The 18130-nt window shown below is 37.7% G+C and overlaps 3 long non-coding RNA genes across 6 annotated transcripts in view; 2 read left to right on the top strand and 1 right to left on the bottom strand.

The window, feature by feature from the left end:
- LOC145484480 (uncharacterized) overlaps positions 1 to 18130 on the bottom strand; it is a 193144-nt gene that overhangs the window by 129647 nt on the left and 45367 nt on the right. The gene's annotated exons all lie outside the window — the stretch shown is intronic.
- LOC145485272 (uncharacterized) lies at positions 4120 to 16425 on the top strand. Of its 4 annotated transcripts, none has more exons than XR_014049180.1 (2): positions 4120 to 4323; positions 8893 to 9504. It is a non-coding gene; the product is annotated as an uncharacterized LOC145485272 (long non-coding RNA). The 4 variants fall into 4 exon arrangements; XR_014049178.1 differs by lacking the exons at positions 4120 to 4323; positions 8893 to 9504 and adding exons at positions 8000 to 8381; positions 15919 to 16425; XR_014049179.1 differs by lacking the exon at positions 4120 to 4323 and adding an exon at positions 8000 to 8381.
- Positions 12467 to 13021, top strand: LOC145484329 (uncharacterized). Its single transcript, XR_014049005.1, has 2 exons — positions 12467 to 12573; positions 12797 to 13021. It is a non-coding gene; the product is annotated as an uncharacterized LOC145484329 (long non-coding RNA).

The raw sequence follows: 18130 nt of genomic DNA, 5'->3' as shown, positions 1-18130 counted from the left end.
TAAAACTTAACGTCGGGCGTAACTGCCAAGGTCGGTCGTTCGGCCCAGTCAAACTCACCAACGTCTGACCTTAGCAATTACGCCCGACGTTAACTTAGGTTTATGCAACTCGGAAAAGAAGTGACCTAGAAAAACATCTGACAATAAAAAATTGCGACAGAATATTTCTTAAAATGTTCCAAGATTTAAAAAGCTAAAAAGCTGAATTAAAATCGACGACGTTTCGACGTTACCGTAACGTCATTATCAAGTCAAAAATGTATAAAAACTAGGTTCTATAAATACTAAGACGAACCATAAGTGATGAAAATAATTTACTAGTTAAACAAAAAGTTTCGTACGTTTGGAGTCCGTTTGGACGTTCAAATTAGGTTTGAATTTCTTGATGTAAAGCATTTCAAACACTAAACAATCAAACTTGCCTTGGCACTTTCTCAGAATCTTGAAAGGGCTCTCATTCAAAAGATCGCTCCTGCCATGCGCTCCATGAAAATGCATGCCGATTGATGAATTTTTGTGTTCAGCAAGAGTGGTGGAAAACAGTGCATTGGAGCAGTCGTAGGGCATTGGAAAATCTGCAACCCACAGGTTAAAAGGGTCTACTGTCATAACGACAAACAGTTTGCTTTCGTTTACCGTGAAACCCAACTAGCCCCGTTTGAAAAGCCAGGTTTAATGGCATTTTTAAATCTATCTGTTCCATTATCATGAAATTTTTCATTTATTTGTGCGTTCGTTTGCTCATTAATCTTCTACTCATTTTTGTATTCTTATAACTGTTTATTTACTTATTTATCCAGGTATAATTGATTTATTTAGTTAGTTATTCGCTTACATCGTCGCGTGGACAGCGTAGCTAGAGCCCCGAGGGGAATGAAGAGAAGTCGTTTTCGAGTATCAGTGCTTACCCAGCCCACGAGTGAACACAACGCTACTGTTTAACCCAGAGTGAAGAAATCCGCCAGCTTCATGGGCTAGCGTTATGAGACAACCTGAAACTCGCGTCTCAATTGAATAGAAAATTTTGTTTTTGTTAACACCATTTCCAAAGTTTGACTATTTTTTCGGGTCATTTGATAACAGCCCTGCCCTGCCCTGCCCTGCCCAGCTGCAATGCCAAGAGATTGACCGTGCCTTTAATGCCCACATAACCTCGGGTAAATAGTTTCTTATTATTCAACACAGGCATGCTAACACTGCACTGCCGTAATATGGTCATGGTACACCCAATACCTATCATCCCAATGTACCTATCATCCGCACGTACTACGGACACACTGCATTCGCTTCTACCCAATTTTCTGGTACAGTGACGGTAAATATATTTTTTATTCAAGGACAACCTCGCTAGGTTTACCTAAATTTCCAGTTAATTTCTTTCGCGAAATTTTATGGAATTTTCCGTTGAATGGTTCACGCCTCAAAAAATTCAACAACTCTCAGTTTTTTGTTTGTTTGTTTGTTTGTTTGTTTTGATGCTGTTTTGTTTTGTTTTGTTTTGTTTTTTCAGAAACTACCACATGAAACTTTTATCCCATTTTGGGACAGAAATATTTTGGTCATATGGAAAGTCCTCTTAGAGCTTCATAGTTTCTCGCCTCATAGTCTCATAGGCCCTCAAACCCCCCCCCCCTCCCACCTCACCCCACCCATTTTCCCTAGTTTTCCCGAGACAGTGACATCGTTGCGTGTAGTATATCCATTTTTTTTTCAACATTTCTTGCCAGGTAATTTTCGTTTGAGTTGATTTTGCACCCCAATTTTTTTTTTTCTCGAGTTGGCACCGATCGAAAGTTCCAGATTCTTTGGTCTAATGGAAAGCACCCAAGAAATAAGCCAAGAAATGAACCACCGAGGTCCATCTTGATAACTGATTACACCACCGCTCCTCACCTAACGTACATAAACATCAAGTCTGTTTTTGCTTTTTATGAATATCAAAATATAACCAGCATTAGCTCAACACTAAATGTTCAATTAAATCAGAAACTAACATCTGTATTTTTTTAAAGACAAGCACTTTGGTGATCAGCCTTTCAATCCTATACAAGTGAACTTTTTTTCAACAGGAGCACGCCGTAGGATCTTTTGCACCTACCCTAAACTGCCGCTTATAAACCCTGGGCTTATAAAACTTCGTGAGGGCTATTCAGGGGATGGGCTTACAAACGGAGGGGCTTATATCTGGGAGGCTTATATAAGCGCAATAAAACAAATGAGCTGCATCCGTTGTTGTTGATCAAAATACGTTTTCAAATACTGGTTCTTAATTGAAATTCAAAACATCTTAATAAATCCAACTCATTCCAGGTTAAACTAGAGCGAGGCTTGTTATTTTGCTCACAGGTATATGGGGGTATAAAGTGGCGGGAGGGCTCTTATAAAAGCGGGAGAGCGTATAAGCGGTATTTGTAGAACTTCCCAAAGTCGACACGCCATGACAAAGAGACAGATGCAACAAAGGTTTAATCAAAAACTCGTTTAACATGTTAATTTGAAACACTACTCTATCTAAAGGCGTCAACTAATGCTCAAGCTGTTGAGCTGAGTCTCAAAAGCATCAGTGCAAGCATTGTGTTTAATATAATGGTGAGGTGTAAAGGAAAGTTTTGGTCGCTTTCAAGAGAAAATTACTAGGAAAAAATATTTCTGAAACATATGAGTGGAATCTAAAAATCAATGAGAACTGAAACAATACAGTATGGCTGAGACAAACGAATATTGCATTTCGATGTCAAACGTTAACTGCATAAAGCTGTTGGCCATGCATGAATTACCGATGTCCGAAGTCAATTTTGTAAACTGGCTGCGAGCAATTAATTACTTTGCCTCAGTTTGTAAAAAGTCTTTCGCCTGCGCTTCTAACAAATTATTGCTGGTTTCCGTTAAAATAATTAAACACAGTGTTTGTAGGACGTGAAAAAAGTACAATTCAGGTCATTTTACAGCGGGCTAGGAAAGTAAACAGGTGAAATAATCGATTTTGAGTCAATTTTGGAAACCGATTGCGATTCCAATTACGGGAATTTTCAGTCTCTCTTCCGGTATCACTGAAAATTGTTGCGCGTTCATATCATTTCAGGTTCAACTCCTTTCCTCTCCTTATTTATTTATTTATTTTTTTCTACGAGTGGACAACATTTAGTTTTGACTTGATTATGCAGATGGTGTCTGTAAGAAGCGACCAGAAAATGAGAAATTCGTGAAGATCCACCGCCATAAAAATTGGAATTCGTCTCAAATAAGACTCATTTTAGCAAAAAAGAGTCAAAACTAATAAAATAACCTAGTGACATTTGCTACTGAACAAGACAATGAAACGGATGGTTTAGCGCCAAAGCAATTAACTGGTGTTTATATACGTATATTTACCCTGGGAAGTGCTTATAGCACAAAGGCTAGTGGGGCCGAGCAAACAGCTGAAGTAGATAATTCAAATTAAACATGACATTGCTAAGAATCCCAACTGGCCGGAGGCAAACTAGTTGGCTATTTACAAGCTTGGCCAAGGATTTGATCTCGAGGCTACCCTATGAGTGTGAATGTCTCGTCCAAAAAAAGGATTTCAGCACCCTAGGTGGGTGCCTATTTTTTTTTTAGACCCAGGGTAGTTTTCTTAGTACTTTACCAAAGGAATCGTGGCTTCTGGAAACGAGAATGGGGAAAAGAAAAACCTAAAAATACGAAGCTACGCAGACGTTTCCCTTATAGTGTTTATAAACATAAGGCAGCGGCTTCGCAATGTGCTTATCAACCATAATGTCAATATATCAAATGCATTCAACACTCCGAATAAATTAACGTATAATTTAAGTGTAATTTTATTTCGTACGACTTCATATTGGCAATAAAATTAAATCGTGTTCGTATTAAATGAGTTGTCGAATTCAAGGTATTCTTAAATAAATAGACAATAATGAACTTACCGATGTCCTTGGCTCACAAAGTAGCCGTTAGAACGGGGTTCTACCGAAATTAATAGAATTTCTTTTTTCTGATCAATATATTTGTACTCATTACCTGCATGTTTGAATTTGTACCGATATTCTAAGGAGAACGTACATGCTGATCTATGTTAAGGCGTCACGAAAGAACGACAGGCGTCATGGAAAAGCTGAAAAAACACATGTGGCAAGATCGGGAGTTAGAAGGTCCCTGCACACTCGCTAGGCGTCAAACTGACTCACTCAGCTTCCCGTGAAGTTCCGCAAGATGCACAAAACACTGGTGTTTGGACTTCTCTTTTACATCACATTTCTCATGATAACAGAAGGCAACGGGGTAATTTCGAGTTGCGGCGGTCACGACGGCAATACACGTCCGGTAAACTCCATAATTTACCTCGTGAATGTTATTCCATCTTTATTTGCTACTATCAAAAAGAGCTAGTAGAAAATTGGAACTAATCTGTATTGAGCACAGCTTTCAATTTATACTTATTCCAAGCCACCAAAGAATATTTCAAAAAGCAACACTTTCAGTATGTCAACCATAGCGCCACTTTTGTTTATTCCATTTATCCTATTCCTCGGTTTTCCTTCTGCAGCTTTCCTATGACAGTTTTATTAGATAATTTGAAATCCCAGCGTTACTTATCAGTCGATCTCAGAGCGTATTTATCACTTCGATTCTTATCGTCACCTTAGATTCATCCCAGTCTTTTTATCAGGAATTTCAAAACTTCAAAACGCACGAGACGGATTTGCAAAAAACACTAAAAAACAGCACCTTCATCGTTACAAAATTCAAAACACTCCGTAACGTTCTGGAAACATTCTGTAGCCTGAAATAAAGTGGGACGATAAATTGACTCATTACTAATCTCAAGAACAAATTGTTAATAGATTAGAGAGTAAAGTTTCAGTTTGTTTTTAAAACTTCACTGGTGTGTGCATTGTGGGTTTTTTGTGTGTGTAAGGGGAGGGGGCTGCTGAGAGCGTATTCGATCTCGCAAACACTTGCCTCGCGAAAGGACAAGCGCTGCATGAGGACATCAAAAGAAGAAGTTACAGGTTTAAAAGACATATTGAAGGTTAGAGGTTTATAAAACTAACTGCAATATCGTGAGCTGGTATATATCGGATCTGATTCGAGACGAAAGCGATATTTACTGCCTTCTGAAAACAAATGTTCGCTGTCATTCTACGAGTTTCACTTAATATATGCGGAATAAACGACAAACAGAGAAGGAAAAACCCAAATTACTTTTAATTCCGCTCGTAGCGGCAAAGCTTGTCAGGCTTATTGTGCAATATCAAAGAGTCGCTGAAATTGCTATAATGCATATGATGCATTATTGCAGTAAAATCCCTTGATTAAAACGCAGAATAACAATGAAGAGGTAGTATCAGATCCATCAGGAATTGCTAAGTTCCGATGTGGGACAAGTCAAAATGGTCAAGCAGCACGTGCCATCTGATATCTTGTTATACGTTGATGCTCAATTAGAGCCGAAAAAACCTGTGTTTAACTCTTTGTAAACAGAAATATTGTCATCTGTTGTAGCTGTAGACAAAAAAGAAGTTTTTATCGTAGACAAAACACTGCGGTTGCGTAATATTGGCCGCTTGTGTTTTAAAACTACCAGTCTGAAAATTGGTGATTTTTATCTGGGCATCGTTTACGGCGTATGGTAGATTTTACTGTAGATCAGCTTTTCATTCTCGTAGAAGAAAGCTCGATGTGCGACATGCTCTCTTGCCAAGTCTTATCAACCACGCTTATTGTTATCTCTGTCAAACAGTGTCATACAGTACAGCTTAACAAACACAACAGCTCGTCAGGTGTTGTGTCATATGTCAAAACAGTTCACACAGCAAACGCCTCTCCACAACTGTTTTACGCGTTACTGCCTGTGGGAAAAATTTTGGTGGTTAGGCTTGCTCTTTACGTGTTATTCAGGACTTTTGAATCATAAAAATTCTCTAACCAATGAAGCAACATACTAGAAAGAAGGAAGTTTATGCACACCAACAACGTTGCTGACAGAATTAACTGTAGTGAATTGTTGACAGAGTTAATAGTAGTGAATTGTTCCTAAGATCAGTTTCTCGCCCGTCACGAATGTCATTACGGGACGGGACGGGATAGGATTGAACGGTTTTGCAGGAAACTCGTTTAAATTTACCCGTCTTCGCATCCATCTGCGTCGACAGATTTTGATCCCTGTCAGACAAGAAACATGTCGAAATTTACTCTTAGACGCTTTTCTGGCCATGGTTCCGAAGATAATTTCGTCGAAAGGACTGGGACTTGGTCGATAGCAAAGCACTTTATAATCGCAACTTGGCGCCTCTAACCCGTCCTTATTTAAATTTCTGAGAACAAGATTAAAGTAGTTTAATTCAGAATACTGGTTCTTAATTAAAATTTAAAACTTCTTAATAAATCCAACTCATTCCAGGTTTAACTAGAGCGAGGTTTATTATTTTGCTCACGGGTATATGTGGCTATAAAGTGGCGGGGAGGGCGCTTATAAAAGCGAACCACGAACTTCCCAAAGTCGACACGCCATGACAAAGACACAGATGCAACAAAGGTTTAATCAAAAACTCGTTTAACATGTTAATTTGAAACTCTACTCTATCTAAAGGTGTCAACTAATCCTCAAGCTTTTCACCTGAGTCTCAAAAGCGTCAGTGCAAGCATTGTGTTTGATGGTGAGGTGTAAAGGAAAGTTTTGGTCGCTTTCAAGAGAAAATTACTAGGAAAAAATATTTCTGAAACATATGAGTGGAATCTAAAAATCAATGAGAACTGAAACAATACAGTATGGCTTAGACAAATGAATATTGCATTTCGATGTCAAACGTTAACTGCATAAAGCTGTTGGCCATGCATGAATTACCGATGTCCGAAGTCAATTTTGTAAACTGGCTGCGAGCAATTAATTACTTTGCCTCAGTTTGTAAAAAGTCTTTCGCCTGCGCTTCTAACAAATTATTGCTGGTTTCCGTTAAAATAATTAAACACAGTGTTTGTAGGACGTGAAAAAAGTACAATTCAGGTCATTCGGAAAGTAAACAAGTGAAATAATCGATTTTGAGTCAATTTTGGAAACCGATTGCGATTCCAATTACGGGAATTTTCAGTCTCTCTTCCGGTATCACTGAAAATTATTGCGCGTTCATATCATTTCAGGTTCAACTCCTTTCCTCTCCTTATTTTTTTTTTTTTTTTTTTTTTCTACGAGTGGACAACATTTAGTTTTGGCTTGATTGTGCAGATGGTGTCTGTAAAAAGCGACCAGAAAACGAGAAATTCGTGAAGATCCACCGCCATAAAAATTGGAATTCGTCTCAAATAAGACTCATTTTAGCAAAAAAGAGTCAAAACTAATAAAAATAACCTAGTGACGTTTGTTACTGAACAAGACAATGAAACGGATGGTTTAGCGCCAAAGCAATTAACTGATGTTTATATACCATTTTTTACCCTGGGAAGTGTTTATAACACAAAGGCTAGTGGGGCCGAGCAAACAGCTGAAGTAGATAATTCAAATTAAACATGACATTGCTAAGAATCCCAACTGGCCGGAGGCAAACTAGTTGGCTATTTACAAGCTTGGCCAAGGATTTGAACTCCGGGCTACCCTATGAGTGTGAGTGTTTTGTCCAAAAAAAAAGGATTTCAGCACCCTAGGTGGATGCCTATTTTTGTTTAGACACAAGGTAGTTTTCTTACTACTTTACCAAAGGAATCGTGGCTTCTGGAAACGAGAATGGGGAAAAGAAAAACCTAAAAATACGAAGCTACGCAGACGTTTCCCTTATAGTGTTTATAAACATAAGGCAGCGGCTTCGCAATGTGCTTATCAACCATAATGTCAATATATCAAATGCATTCAACACTCTGAATAAATTAACGTACAATTTAAGTGTAATTTTATTTCGTACGACTTCATATTGGCAATAAAATTAAATCGTGTTCGTATTAAATGAGTTGTCGAATTCAAGGTATTCTTAAATAAATAGACAATAATGAACTTACCGATGTCCTTGGCCCACAAAGTAGCCGTGAGAACGGGGTTCTACCGAAATTAATAGAATTTCTTTTTTCTGATCAATATATTTGTACTCATTACCTGCATGTTTGAATTTGTACCGATATTCTAAGGAGAACGTACATGCTGATCTGTGTTAAGGCGTCACGAACGAACGACAGGCGTCATGGAAAAGCTGAAAAAAACAGATGTTGCAAGATCGGGAGTTAAAAGGGTCCTGCACACTCGCTAGGCGTCAAACTGACTCACTCAGCTTCCCGTGAAGTTCCGCAAGATGCACAAAACAATGGTGTTTGGACTTCTCTTTTGCATCACATTTCTCATGATAACAGAAGGCAATGGGACGTTTGTTTGCCCTCCCAATGGTGTTAAACGTCCGGTAAATTCCATAATTTAACTGATGAATGTTATTCCATCTTTATTTGCTACTATCAAAAAGACCTAGTAGAAAATTGGAACTAATCTGTATTGAGCACGGCGTTCAATTTATACTTATTCCAAGCCACCAAAGAATATTTCAAAGAGCAACACCTTCAGTATATTTTAACCACAGCGCCACTTTTGTTTATTGAGTTCCACTTATCCCATTCCTCGGTTTTCCTTCTGCAGCTTTCCTATGACAGTTTTATTAGATAATTTGAAATTTCAGCGTTAGTTACCAGTCGATCTCAGAACGTCTTTATCACTTCAATTTTCATCGTCACCTTAGATTCATCCCAGTCTTTTTAACAGGAATTTCAAAACTTCAAAACGCACGAGACGGATCTGCAAAAAAACACTAAAAAACAGCACCTTCATCGTTAAAAAATTCTCGAGTTTTAATTGATCACACGCACATCTAGTGGAATTTCATCCGTCTTCCTAACGATTAATTTCTTTTCTTTTTACAGAACTGTAAAAGTGGATTGAAAAATTTCAAGAGACGAATCTGTGTCGCCGCTCGACGATTGAACTGCGACCAATTCCTGCAAGACGAGAACGTGATCATGCACCCAAGAGTTCAGCAAACCGCTCCCAAATAACAACTTGAAAACACTCTGTAACGTTCTGGAAACATCCTGTAGCCTGAAATAAAGTGGGATGATATAATTGACTCATTACAAATCTCAAGAACAAATTGTTAATCAATTAGAAATTAAAGTTTCAGTTTGTTTTTATAACTTCACTGGTGTGTGCACTGTGCATTTTTTTGTGTGAGGGAAGGGGGCTGTTGAGAGCGTATTCGGTCTCGCAAACACTTGCCTCGCGAAAGGACAAGCGCTGCATGAGGACATCAAAAGAAGATTTAGAATTAAGACAATTTTAACATGTTTCATTGTCATCACCCTATCGTTAGCGAAATATCGTATAAAGGGTTATTGCCTCTGGTACAATGGAAGGCATGAGAAAAATTAACGTTTAACTGCCCGATATGAGCAGTTAAGACAATAGCGAAAATTGCTGCACTTTTTAACCAATTCACACAATAAAAGAAGGTCTCTTTATTTCTTTATTTCAATTGATAAAATACATATTAAAAGTTGCAGGTTTAAAAGAAATATTAAAGGTTCGAGGTTTATAAAACTAAATGCAATATCGTCAGCTGGTATATATCGGATCTGATTCGAGAAGATATCGATATTTACTGCCTCCTGAAAACAAATATTCGCTGTCATTCTACGAGTTTCACCTAATATATGCGGAATGAACCTACACACAGGGAAGGAAAAACCCAAATTACTTTTAATTCCCCTCATAGCGGCAAAGCCAGTCAGGCTTATTGTGAAATATCGAAAAGAGTGGTTGAAATTGCTATAATTCATTTGATGAAATTTAAATTACAGTATCGACGAAAAGACTTCCAGTAAAATTTAAATTAGGTATTATATAATTCGACAGACTATAACGATTTTTGGGCAAAGTCAGTTGGTGACCGGTAGTTTTTTCTCTTTAATAAATAATTAACAGAAGAAAATATGGAACCACACGGAACTATATAAGCGTCACTGCAAAGATTGCATATTATTTTTCTATTTTATTTTAAATTATAAGAGATTTTTGGATCAGTACAGAAGCTAGCTCAACCATTCTTTATTGACGAGTGCTCACGACCCAATTCCTTTCTCCAATACGAGTATCAAGCAATCATAAGAAGAGAAAATAAACCCGCAAATTGTTGCATTGAGGAATGTTGGATTGATCACTTAACAAATTCTCAAAACAAAGAGAGAGCAAAGAGAGAATCATTTTTAAAGCTTGGACCATGCAGGTTCGACGGTTAAATACTCTCTTGATTAAAACGTAAAATGACGACGAAGAAGTACTATCTTATCCATCAATTCCGATGTAGGACAAGTCAAAATGGTCAAGCAGCACGTGCCATCTGATATCTTATTTTACGTTGATGCTCAATTAGAGCCGAAAAAACCTGTGTTTAACTCTTTGTAAACAGAAATATTGTCATCTGTTGTAGCTGTAGACAAAAAATTAGTTTTTTTATTTTAGACAAAACACTGAGCGGTTGCGTAATATTGGCCGCCTCGGTTTTAAAACTACCAGTCTGAAAATTGGTCATTTTTATCTGGGCATCGTTTCCGGCGTATGGTAGAGCTGTAGATCGGCTTTTCATTCTTGTAGAAGAAAGCTCGATGTGCGACATGCTCTCTTGCCAAGTCTTATCAACCAAGCTTATTGTTATCCCTGTCAAACAGTGTCATAGAGGACAGCTGAACAAACACAACAGCTCGGCAGTTGTTGTGTTATATGTCAAAACAGTTCACACAGCAAACGCCTCTCCTTAACTGTTTTACGCGTTACTGCCTGTGGGAAAATATTTGTCGTTAGGCTTGCTCTTTACGTGCTATTCAGGACCTTTGAATTATAAAAACTCACTAAGCAATGAAACAATATAATAGAAAGAATGAAGTTCATGCACACCAACAATGTTGCTGACAGAATTAACAGTAGTGAATTGTTCCTAAGATCAGTTTCTTGTCCGTGACATGTGTCATTACGGGACGGGATGGGAACTCGTTTAAATTTACCCGCGTCTTCGCATCCATCTGTGTCGACGAATTCTAATCCCTGCCAGACAAGGAATATGTCGAAATTTACTCTCAGACGCTTTTCTGGCCAAGGTTTCAAAGATAATTTCGCCGAAAGGACTGGGACTGGGACGAAAGCAAAGCACTTTATAATCGCAACTTGGCGCCTCTAACCCGTCTTTATTCAAATTTCTGAGAACAAGATTAAATGAGTTTTGCATTACGAATTCACAGTTGCAAGCAAAACTCGTCGAACAGGTTAACTTTCTCGTCCCGTAATGAGAATACAACTAGTGTTGTGCAGCCGACGTTTTGTGCATAGGTATCTTTTGGACGGTCTCGATGGGGTTAACCCTCAAAACGGGCTTAATATTCAGAAATAAGACTAAAAATTGTAAAATGTTAAATGCTAGCCGTTAAAAATATTAACCATAAAAAATTTTAGCCACCAAAGTGGAAGTATCATCGACCTCTCCTGTCAAGAATTTTTTGCAATTTAAAGCAGCGAAAGCCATACATCATGTTTGCATGTTATTTCCGTACAGGCATATAAATCTAACGCTATAGTAGTAAGATATCAGTTAACAATTTGGCATCCCAGAACGCCTTAAATATGTTTTACAGTAATTAAAATAAATTTTAAACTTTTTCAAACAATGAAAAAAATGTTAGCTTTGTAAAATAGTGGTAATTGGTTTCTAAGATTTCTGTTAACTGTGAAAAATAATTTTAAGCGTCGGCCGTTAAAATACCAAATTATTCACCGTTAGCTGCAAAAGTCAACAACCCATTGAGACCCTCCATGTGTTTTCACTAGGAAAAAAAACTCTCCTTGTGTTTTGACTAGGAAAAAAAAAACAGGAAGATTTAAGCAACAGCAAAACAAAACTGTTTCACGATATTAAAATTGTTCTCGTCTCTCTAATTATTCTCATCTTTCTCAAAGGTATCAGGCGGATGTTTTTGGGCTACTATTAGTAAAAGAACTCATCCTCTTGGTGTCATGTTGTTTGTCAACCGATATCTAGTAGAGGAAACTCGCACAACTGAGCCCAGCCTCTAGACGTATATTACAACCGGTCTTTTTTTAATCCATATCTGGGGAACCAAATTAGGTATTGTTTTTCAAAACCTGTCATATTTTGACATCGATCGCCAATAGGTGAACAAGCACAACAATGAGGCACATGTTTGTTTCATAACGCGTTTATTCATATTCTGGCATATATGTGTGTATATTCCTCCCTCTGGTGTTCATACATTTCTTTTGTTACCAGTTAGAAGAATTTCCTTATACATCAATTCCCTTAATGATCAGTTTGAACAACATAAGTTATTTGACTTTGTTTTCAAAGCTGACGTTTTAAAACAGTTCCTTAAGAAGCGGCTTGCACTTCTACTAAGCGTCAAACTGACTCGTTCAGCTTACTGAAGGTGACCAAGATGGACAAAGTAATGGCGATTGGTTTTCTTTTCCTCTTTTGTATCGTTTTCCTTATGATAGAAGAAAGTTCTGGGTTGGCCTTTAATTGCCCTGGTCCATTGCCTGTGAGTGCTGTAATCATTTTAGAGCTCGAACTTATCTATGCACTTGAAATATTAAGGGCTTAACCTTGAGGTTAAGAAGGAAGCTAATTAAAATCTATGTTGCTTGCAGAGAGCGATCAAAGCGCTTCATTGTCAGAAAATTCTTGGTTATAATTTAACTCAGCGAGCTTACTAGTAGAGTTTCTTCCGTCTCCTTAACGATTCATATCTTCTCTTTTTACAGGCCTGTGCCAAACGGAAAGGGTTTAAGAGAGGAATCTGCCGCGCTGCTCGACGATTCAACTGTGACCAACTCCTGCAAGACGAGAACGTGAACCCAAGAGTTCAGCAAACCGCTCCACAATACTAACTTCTAAGCATCATGTAACCTCAAGGAGCCTCAAATAAAATGTAAACTCGTGTTACCTCCTGCGCTTTTATGACTTTGACTGGAAAATAAGGAATATGTCTCTGGGCACTCCTTCTCAAAACTGCATGTGATTGGTCGATTTGTAAAATTGGCACCAGACTATGGTTGCGATTCGTCTCTCTCTGAAAAGTTTTAGAGAAAGTTAATGTTCAAAAAAACTAGGTGACTGAAAGACAAAATGTTAAATGCTTCTGTTTATCGCTTTACGTGTCACTGATGTTATACAGAAGTGGTGAAAATGATACTCCATTAGCGCAATTTAATCATTTCGTTTTTATAGAAAAATTCGCTGCAAACTACCCCATATTAAAATTGTTCTTTTCTTTCCGATTTTTATTGACACAGGCCGATATTTTCACGCTAATAGTAATCGATAACTGATCTTCTTGTAGCATGAGTATTTTGTTTTGTTTTTTTTTTTTGTTTGTTTTTTTGGTTTTTTTTTGTTTTTTTGTTTTTTTGTTTTGTTTGTTTTTTGTTGTTATTGTTGTTTTGTTATCAAACTTTATTATGTATTGTAAATTGTAAACCGATGCCAAGCGTAGAAAACTTCTAGAAAACCATATCAAGCATAGCGAAGTCTGTCACATTTTAATATTGACCGCCAACAGGTGAACAAGCACAACAAAGAGGCACATGTCAGGTATTTTACCCTGATATACTTGTAAATATATCTTCTCCAGCTGGTGTTCATACATTTGCTGTGTAACTAGTTAGAAGAATTTCGCTATTTATCAATCCCCTTAATGATTAATTGGATATCAAAAACTTCATAAGTTATCTGACTTTGTTTTCAAAGCTGACGCTGTAGAACATTTCCATTAAAGGCGGGTTGCACTTCTACAAAGTGTCAAACTTACTCGTTCAGTTTACTGAAGGTGACCAAGATGGACAAAGCAATGGCGTTTGGTTTTCTTTTCCTCTTTTGCGTCGCGTTCCTTATGATAGAAGAAAGTTCTGGTCTGGGTCATGCTTGCTCTATTTACCCGAATGCAGTGCCTGTGAGTAAAGTCTGCATACGAGCCAAGTGGCCCATCAGGCCGGAGCCTATCCCGGTTTCTGTAGCATGAAGCGACTAGGAGTATTTCTACTCCCCCCTGGATGGGATGCTAGTCCATCACTTGGTTTTTTTTTTTTGAGATATTCAGGACTTAACCTTGAGGATAATTACAAAACCAAATAGTGCAATCCAAGATCTGCGGAAAACATGTTCATAGCGCTCCGTGCTCGCACACCTCGTTTTGCCAGGGAAAAACCCTGCCTTAATGTCATTTTTAGTAAGACGAATCACTTTCCTATGACAATTTTATTAGACAATTTAAAATTCCAGTGTCACTTGTAATCCGATCTCAGAACGCCTTTATCACTTCAGTTTTTATCGTCATTTTAGATTCATCCTAGTCTTTTCAACAGCTAAACGCACGAGACGGATTTCCGAAAAAAAAAAAAAAAAAAGAGCTAAAAGGAACACCTTCATTGGTAGAAAATTCTCGAGTTTTAATTGACCACACGCGTTTCGTCCGTCTTCTTAGCGATTCATATCTTTTCTTTTTACAGGCCTGTAACCCAGGGAATAGTTTCAAGAGAGGAATTTGCCGCGCTGCTCGACGATTGAACTGCGAACAACTCCTGCAAGACGAGAACATGAACCCAAGAGTTCTGAAAACCGCTCCACAATACTAACCTTAAAGCATCATATAAACTCCTTAAAGATGTTCAAATAAAATATAAACTCGTGCTACAACCATTTATCTTAAGACTTTGACTGTGAAAGAAGCAATATTCTAAGACGTTGTCTTTGGGCGCTTCTTCTTGAAACTATGAATATTCGTTTCGTGAAATGGCACCTGCGTAGGATAAAGTCTTTTGCTCTGAAAAAGACCCGTAATATAGACTAGCGGTCAAAGTTTTAGAGCAACTTAATGTTGGCATGGCTTTATTGTTAATAAAGTGATTAAGCAACTGAAAAAAACTTTAATAATGTTAAGTTTGTAACTGTTTTCGCTTTGTGGGACACGTAGCCTTCGAGCAGTTGGTTTTTGTTCCTGGAACCCCCGCGCGATGGAAATTATTCGGGATTCTACCGAAATTAATGGAATTTCTTCTTTCTGATCAATATATTTGTACTCATTACCTGCATGTTTGAATTTGTACCGATATTCTAAGGAGAACGTACATGCTGGTCTGGGCGTCACGAACGAACGACAGGCGTCATAGAAAAATTGAAAAAACAGATGTTGCAAGATCAGAAGATAAAAGGTGCCTGAAAACTCGCTAGGTGCCAAACTGACTCCCTCAACTTCCCGTGAAGTTCCGCAAGATGCACAAAACAATAATGTTTGGACTTCTTCTCTTTTGCATCACATTTCTCGCGATAAAAGAAAGCAATGGGACTATGGTTTGCTCTCCCGATGATCCACGTAAGGTAAATTCCATAATTTAACCGGTGAATGTTATTCCATCTTTATTTGCTACTATTAAAAAGACCTAGTAGAAAATTGGAATTAATCTGTATTAAGCACGGCTTTCAATTTATACTTATTCCGATCCACCAAAGAATATTTCAAAGAGCACTTTCGGTATATTTTAACCACAGCGCCACTTTTGTTTATTGAGTTCCATTTATCCTATTCCTCGGTTTTCCTTCTGCAGCTTTCCTATGACAGTTTTATTAGATAATTTGAAATTTCAGCGTTACTTATCAATCGATCTAAAAGCATCACTCCAATTTTTATCGTCACCTTAGATTCATTCTAGTCTTTTTAACGGGAATTTCAAAACTTCAAAACGCACTAAAAGGGCCGGATCTGCGAAAAAAAAAAACGCTTAAAATAGTACATTCCTCGTTAGTAAATTCTCGAGTTTTAATTGATCACACGCACATCTAGTGGAGTTTCATCCGTCTTCTTAACGATTAATTTCTTTTCTTTTCACAGCACTGTAAACCAGAAGTAAATAATTTCCAGAGACGAATCTGTGTCGCCGCTCGACGATTGAACTGCGAACAATTCCTGCAAGACGAGAACGTGATCATGCACCCAAGAGTTCAGCAAACCGCTCCCAAATAACAACTTGAAAACACTCTGTAACGTTCTGGAAACATCCTGTAGCCTGAAATAAAGTGGGACGATATAATTGACTCATTACAAATCTCAAGAACAAATTGTTAATAAATTAGAAATTAAAGTTTCAGTTTGTTTTTATAACTTCACTGGTGTGTGCACTGTGCATTTTTCTCTGTGAGGGAAGGGGGCTGTTGAGAGAGTATTCGGTCTCGCAAACACTTGCCTCGCGAAAGGACAAGCGCTGCATGAGGACATCAAAAGAAGATTTAGAATTAAGACAATTTTAACATGTTTCATTGTCATCACCCTATCGGTAGCGAAATATCGTATAAAGGGTTATTGCCTCTGGTACAATGGAAGGCATGAGAAAAATTAACGTTTAACTGCCCGATATGAGCAGTTAAGACAATAGCGAAAATTGCTGCACTTTTAACCAATTCACACAATAAAAGAAAGTCTCTTTATTTCTTTATTTCAATTGATAAAATACATATTAAAAGTTGCAGGCTTAAAAGAAATATTAAAGGTTCGAGGTTTATAAAACTAAATGCAATATCGTGAGCTGGTATATATCGGATCTGATTCGAGGAGATATCGATATTTACTGCCTCCTGAAAACAAATATTCGCTGTCATTCTACGAGTTTCACCTAATATATGCGGAATGAACCTACACACAGGGAAGGAAAAACCCAAATTACTTTTAATTCCCCTCATAGCGGCAAAGCCAGTCAGGCTTATTGTGAAATATCGAAAAGAGTGGTTGAATTTGCTATAATTCATTTGCTGAAATTTAAATTACTGTATCGACGAAAAGACTTCCAGTAAAATTTAAATTAGGTATTATAATTCGACAGACTATAACGATTTTTGGGCAAAGTCAGATGGTGACCGGTAGTTTTTTCTCTTTAATAAATAATTAACAGAAGAAAATATGAAACCACACGGAACTATATAAGCGTCACTGCAAAGATTGCATATTATTTTTCTATTTTATTTTAAATTATAAGAGATTTTTGGATCAGTACAGAAGCTAGCTCAACCATTCTTTATTGACGAGTGCTCACGACCCAATTCCTTTTTCCAATACGAGTATCAAGCAATCATAAGAAGAGAAAATAAAACCGCAAATTGTTGCATTGAGGAATATTGGATTGATCACTTAACAAATTCTCAAAACAAAGAGAGAGCAAAGAGAGAATCATTTTTAAAGCTTGGAACATGCAGGTTCGACTCTTAAATAATCCCTTGATTAAAACGTAAAATGACGACGAAGAAGTACTATCTTATCCATCAATTCCGATGTAGGACAAGTCAAAATGGTCAAGCAGCACGTGCCATCTGATATCTTATTTTACGTTGATGCTCAATTAGAGCCGAAAAAACCTGTGTTTAACTCTTTGTAAACAGAAATATTGTCATCTGTTGTAGCTGTAGACAAAAAATTAGTTTTTTATTTTAGACAAAACACTGAGCGGTTGCGTAATATTGGCCGCCTCGGTTTTAAAACTACCAGTCTGAAAATTGGTCATTTTTATCTGGGCATCGTTTCCGGCGTATGGTAGAGCTGAAGATCGACTTTTCATTCTCGTAGAAGAAAGCTCGATGTGCGACATGCTCTCTTGCCAAGTCTCATCAACCAAGCTTATTGTTATCCCTGTCAAACAGTGTCATAGAGGACAGCTGAACAAACACAACAGCTCGGCAGTTGTTGTGTTATATGTCAAAACAGTTCACACAGCAAACGCCTCTCCTTAACTGTTTTACGCGTTACTGCCTGTGGGAAAAATGTCTGTCGTTAAGCTTGCTCTTTACGTGCTATTCAGGACCTTTGAATTATAAAAACTCACTAAGCAATGAAACAATATAATAGAAAGAATGAAGTTCATGCACACCAACAACGTTGCTGACAGAATTAACAGTAGTGAATTGTTCCTAAGATAAGTTTCTTGTCCGTGACATGTGTCATTACGGGACGGAATGGGAACTCGTTTAAATTTACCCGCGTCTTCGCCTCCATCTGTGTCGACGAATTCTAATCCCTGCCAGACAAGGAATATGTCGAAATTTACTCTCAGACTGGG

Source organism: Orbicella franksi, chromosome 4 (assembly GCF_964199315.1).
Source record: "Orbicella franksi chromosome 4, jaOrbFran1.1, whole genome shotgun sequence".
NCBI lineage: Eukaryota > Metazoa > Cnidaria > Anthozoa > Scleractinia > Merulinidae > Orbicella > Orbicella franksi.
The sequence above is the reverse complement of the archived record's forward strand: the minus strand, read 5'-3'. Positions and strand labels throughout refer to the sequence as shown.